Here is a 6484-nt window from a genome sequence, read left to right as displayed (position 1 = left end):
GATCAAATGGCAGGTCTATTTTTAGTTCTTTAAGTGTTCTCCAGATGTCTTTCCAAAGGAATGTATTAGTTTACAATTTAAACTCTTTATGTAATTCAATGTCTTTCGGTAAATTCAGTCTCTAAAATGTTCTCTCCATCCTACACCCTGCTCTGCTCACCCCTAAGATGACAACTAGGCTTTAACAAGTATAAAGACATTAAACTAGGGCTCTTTCAACTTGTATCATCTTCCACCTCAAAAATAGAAGAAAAATCTTGTGTAATCTTCTACCTCAAAAGTAGGAGAAATCAAATATATATAGTAATAGTTTGGAAGTATGCCTACATTCCAAAGTGAGGTTCTTGACCACCAATGCAAGAATTTTGAAGGAGGTGTACAAATCCTGTTTTGCAACTCTTAGTGTAATATTCACTTCAGACAGAAAGAGTTGAGTTGGAAAACGGGTTAGAAATTGGAAAGAAACAGTCTCTTTCATAAATAGGTGTTGTTGGTTTCTTGTAATATTACTTTTCCTTGTCCTCCTTTCATCCCAAGCCAAGTGACTTGGCTTGAGGAAAGCTTACTTTTTGTCGTCCACCATTTGGAGGTCACAGGAGCCTTGTATCTAACTCAGAAATATAAAGGGCAAGAGTTTTTTCTGACTAATTTGTCTTACAATACCATATGGTGAAAAAAGGATAGTTCACTGACAGCAACCTATACTCTCAGAATTTGTCCACATAAATGATTAGTATCTCTTTTGGATAATGTATTTGCTTCCTATTGATTCTGAGAAATTACCACAATCTTAGTGACTTAAAACAACAGAAATTTATTATCTAACCATTCTGGAGTTAAGAGGTCCAAAATGAGTCTCACAGGGATAATTTTGAGTTGTTTTCAGAGTCAGTTCCTTCTGAGGGATCCATGAAATAATCAGTTACTATCTTTTCTTGATTTAGAGACCGCCAGAATCCCTTGGCATCACTCCAATCTCTACTTCTATTGTCACACTACCTTCTCTTACCTCTGTTCTCCTACCTTCTTCCTAAAAGGACATTTGTGATTATATCAAGCCCTTCTAGATAATCCTGGATAATACCTTCATCTCAGAATCCGTAATAACATCTGCAAAGTCCCTTTAACCATGTATGATAACATATTTACATGTTCCGGAGATTTGAACATTGATATCTTTTGGAAACCACTATTCAGCCTACTACAATACCTGAAGGGAACTTCCTTCAATACTCTGACCTAAGAGGGCTTTAAACCTAGAGAATGAGACCTCGATAGAAATAAGCTGGAAGCATACTATCAAAATCAGTACTTTGGCAGGAGTGGGAAGTAGTTCTTTAATGGCCATACAGAAGAAAGGCGTCAAGTTTGTTAAGAAACGTAGAGGCCAGAGATCACCAAATAATCCTTGAAGACAAGTGAAGAGTCAGGTTTAAATACCTACCAAGCAGGATATTAAAGTCAGATGAGAGTGATACCTCTCAGGTAAGACTTTTCTTATTTTTTTTTCTTCTGATGTTTCTGCTTACTTAGACCGAAAGAGTTCATAAACAATGGCTACCAAATTAGAGGAAGGGCGAGAGAAGATACACAATGAAAAGAAGAAAAAACGGTTAGTGTGCTCCCTTTTCTATTACAGCTCTCCAAGTCTGAAACAGACCACTCTCAGGGAGGTAAAAAGCTTTAACGTCAACGGAAGCTCAGAATATTGACTATTACACAGGACTTGACATTTCAATTATGGAAATGAGACAATTCTTATGGCAAGATGTGACCAAAGGACTTTTAATTATCTAAGAGCTTTAGGATCTGCCAACATTTCCTTCAGTTCGAAGAAAAGAACCAAACTACAAGCACATTTGAGCAGGCAGTAAGGGAAATGGGAAGAATACAGATGCTTTATAAATTAGCTTTATTGAGTTCTACTTTTTCAGTATAACCATCACATAAACTTGTGACAGAAAGAATGTAGGGGAGGCTCATAATTGTGCACTGATTCCAGTAACTGTCTTCTAACTCCCTGATTTTTTTGGTCTCTGTGGCAGTGTGCCTTGTGTGACTGGTCACTACTCACTCTGCTGGCATTTGATAATGTAGTCAGATACTGAACTCTGAGTTGTTTTCTCTTAGCATGGTTAGTGCCTGATGATCCTTGCTGCTGATAAGGCTCCAAAATAGTACTTATTAACTCAGACGGCCAGACATTTGCCTGTGACTCACATTTGGTCTGTATCCTAGGCTAACACCCCCACAATCTTCTTCTAGATAGTCACTTCATCCCTGCCACTGAATTCCTCTGGCAAACTCCCCAGCTAGACTCTTAGTTAACTTCCTAATGCCCCCCACCCCTGATGTCAAAGAAAATTTTGGTTCTCATGACTCTACAAAGTAACAGAGAGAGAGCAATTCAAGAGCTGAACCAGCTACATAATTTTGAGGACTAAGTTCAAAATGAAAACGTGGGACCTCTTGTTCAAAAATTAAGAGTTTCGGGCAGCACCTGTGGCTCAAAGGAGTAGGGCCCCAGCCCCATACGCCAGAGGTTATGGGTTTAAATACAGCCCTGGCCATAAATTGCAAAAAAAAAAAAAATTAAGAGTTTCAAGATGGTGAAAGCAGAGCATTAAGCCATGTACAGGATCCTTCTCAGTGCAGGAACCTGTGTGACTTTCCAGGAGCACTAAACTATCTTTGAATACCCATACTATGGCCACTACTTTTACACTGATGTGGCCTTTCCCAGCTAAGCATGTGAAAAGTATTATTGCTTAGGAAGAAAGGCGGTATTAAAGATATCAACTGAATATTCTTAAATGATTATCCCTACTTATAAACATCTCAGGTTTATATAGCATTTTATAGCTTTTGCATTTTTATATCTATTATCTCATTTGTTATCTTGGCTATCCTTTTAAGAGTAGGTAGGCATCACTGTCATTTTACTTTTGACAAATTCAAGGCTAGAGAAGATAAAAGATTTATCAAAGAATATGCAGAAGGGAAAAAAGTTAGGATAATATATATAGGCCTATATTGGTGTGACTCCAAATGCAGTTTAGTAAAATTCCACATCTTTATACATGTATTATTTAATCATCAGTCATAAGATTCTTATTGTATGAACTAGGAATTATGCTTGCTTTTCCACTGTTCCAAAGCATATTGCCCTATTCTTCCCACAGTGGGTATATATATGACGGCAGACTTGCTTCCTCTCTTATTAATGCTCCTCCTCTTTGCATCTCAATCCCCCTCCACCCTGATAGCCCTCTTGTTACCCCCCTCCAGTACACACACACACTATCAAATACTTGGTCACCTACAGTTCAACTGCCATTCAGGACCAAATATAGAAAGGTGATTAGAGATATCCAAAATGGTGAAGGGGAATGCAAAAAGATAGAACTGGCCAATAAAATGCCTTCTCCACTGGAGGACTGAAGCTTGAAAGTCTCCTGTGAAATGCTTTATTATGGGCTTTGTTAGCTTATTCAAATGCATTTACCTTGTGATAATGACATTTTAAGCAATTAAGTTACACAGACTCTACTATGTTCTGATTCTTTCCTAAGATCAGGTTTTGTAAATATATAGAAGGTATAAAAACCATGAAAGCTAAGAAGAATAATCCAACATGAAAAATCAGGGAAACTATGTGCTGTCCTACATCCACTCTCCAGTTAATGCCTGTTGCCCTTTCTCTCACATAGACAGATCTCAAGTGACAGGAAGACAGATATTTAAAAAGCCAACATTCTGCTAGGGGAATGTGGTTTAATATACTTATTCTTCTGCTTAAATGAAAACAGATGCCTGTAACCTTGATACCCCAAGTCATTAGGGCAATTTTAAGGCCCTCTCTAGAACAGCAGTTCTCAACCTGTTGGTAATGACCCCTTTGTAACAATGAATATACATCACGGCATTAGGAAGGTTGAGAACCATTGCCTTGGAAGTTCCACTTAGATTTAGTCACATTTTTTAAAGGGGATAAAGCTCTAAAAAGGAATCTCAGTTCTGTGAAGATGGGAAAAAAGTCAGTAGAGGTTTACAGAATATAAAAGTCAAAATCACACTTAAAAGGGTCTCTTCATGACCAAGTTTTTAAAGATAAACATAAACTTGACCAGAAGAACATTCAGATACTTATAAAGTAATAGGTACAGTTTGTTCAGATGTTTAGAAAATTAAAATGGTACGGGCCAAGAGTCTAAACCTTCTTATTTACAGTGCAGCAACACTGAATTTATAAAAATGTATTGTTAATATTCCAGATACCTCAACAAAAACGTGGTATACAACTAAAACAGGTTAAGAATTTTTTTAAAAGGCAAAAACATTTTAAACATTTTTCTCTAGAACACAAAGATATCATGGTTGAGCTCTTTGAAAAAGATGCCAAAAGGCTCTTTTCTTGCTGTATGGCAGCCATATTTTACTAAATATCACTCTAGTCCCAAGTTTTTTTGAAACAACTACCACCTACACAATTCTTTTCTCTAGAAATAATTACCCTTTCTCCTCTCTTGGCACTAATCTTGAGTGTCTGAAGTATGTAGTTCAGGGATAAAAGCAATCCAGCTCTGCAGGTAAAGTCAGTGTCTTCCCAGAAAGAGGCACCTACGGACAAGCAGATAAGAGAAGTCAGTGTCCTTATCTTCAGCAGGAAGTCTTGTAAAGCCAGAGATTTCAGAAAGACTCTGAGCCACACAGTTTTATCCTTTGAGGCCAAAGCCCAAGAACACCTAGTATAAAAATAGACATACTCATCTATTCTCAGTTACAGGCTAAGCACCCCCCAAAGACTGACTGACTCATAACTACCAATGAAACTGAAAATGGCAGCTTGAGAGCTAAGATTTAAGGTGTTCCCCTCAGAAATTAACGTCATTACTAACACAGGCCCTCTTTTGTGACTGTATCTTCACTATCTGCTTGAACAAAATCTCCCTGAGTGTACAGACCTGGTCTTATCCATTGCTTAGGGCAGTGGTTCTCAACCTTCCTAATGCCGTGACCCTTTAATACAGTTCCTCATGCTGTGGTGAACCCCAACCATAAAATTATTTTTGTTGCTACTTACAAAAATAATTTTACGGTTGGAGGTCACCATAATATGAGGAACTGTATTAAAGGGTCACAGCATTAGGAAAGTTGAAAACCACTGACTTAGGGCCTGACACCAAATAGGTAAATCAATTGATAATTGCAAAGTCTAACCTGGGCCCCAATGATTCTTATATTTTTCTAGTTCTCACAACTCCCTTTCATGCAGTAGAGAAAAAGAAATGCCTGCTGGTAACACAGTTTTGAGGTAACTTTATATTACTTGCCATTACATGTTATCATATTGCCTCTATAAAAGATTATAAAAGACTGAGGAGGGAACTATGTTTGAATGTTCTCTCCTTTTTTAGATTGATTTTTTTCTTATTAACCACTAAGTAGACTTGTAAAAGATGTTCGTTCTTTCATATACCCCTGGGATGGTAGCAAGACCTCACAAGAAAAATGGGTACATAGTAGTATTCAAGATGACTAAATCCTGGACACTGTAGCTATAAGACTTGGCACAAATTCATGGAAGCCACAGTGGAATTTACCTTTAAGGGATTTTGCAGGCTTGGATGAGGAATGGCAATCATTGTAAACCAAAGACCAAAAATTTCTCCCCATATGTCCTCCTGTTCTAGACTCTAAAAATCACTTCATAGTACAGGAAGTACAGGGATAACAGAAAGTAACAATAATAATTGAGAATGACTTTTCACACAGCCTAAAAATTTTGGGGCTCACAGCAAGTTAAATTTGATTTAATGGAAGCTTAAAATACTTATTGCATATCTGAGTATATGAAGTAAAATCTATACTAACTACACTACTTTACCTATCCCCCATGGACCAACATTAGAGATTTTTACTCACACTGAGTATCTAAAAATTAGAAATTTAATATCCTTAGGAGTTGCAAAAGATGCTTCCTTTATCTTAAGTAAATATACAGAGAAAAATATATAGTCTAAAATGCAGTCACTTCAGTGAGGTAAAATCAGAATCCTGAATACAGGCAAGTGTAATATGGGTCCTTCTCAGTCTTTACCAGTGTAGTTTATGATTTATTATTAGTGTCATAAATGTCTTATTCCAGTACCAAGGCAAGAAAGTAAATACAAGGGATTTCTCCAAGTGATCATTAGAGGAAAATAGCTGGATTAGCTGAGGTTCTCCTGAGATAGGAATGACTGTAAAACACCCAGAAGTGGAACTTTGTAGACTTTATACAATCACCTGCATGTTATCTGCACTTCCAGATCTGCTAAAGAAATCATAGGCAGTCAAATTAACACATGTATCACAGTATGCACCAATGAATTCCCAAGCTTCCAGCACAGGCTGATTAGTATTAACAACAAACCAAGGGAAAGAAGGATTAAGGGATAAATTATTCAGTTATCAAGGTATAAATTAAATCAGTTCAATGACA

Source organism: Otolemur garnettii, unplaced genomic scaffold, assembly GCF_000181295.1.
Source record: "Otolemur garnettii isolate 467f Iridium unplaced genomic scaffold, OtoGar3 scaffold00110, whole genome shotgun sequence".
Taxonomy (NCBI): domain Eukaryota; kingdom Metazoa; phylum Chordata; class Mammalia; order Primates; family Galagidae; genus Otolemur; species Otolemur garnettii.
This window is presented reverse-complemented; position numbering follows the sequence as displayed.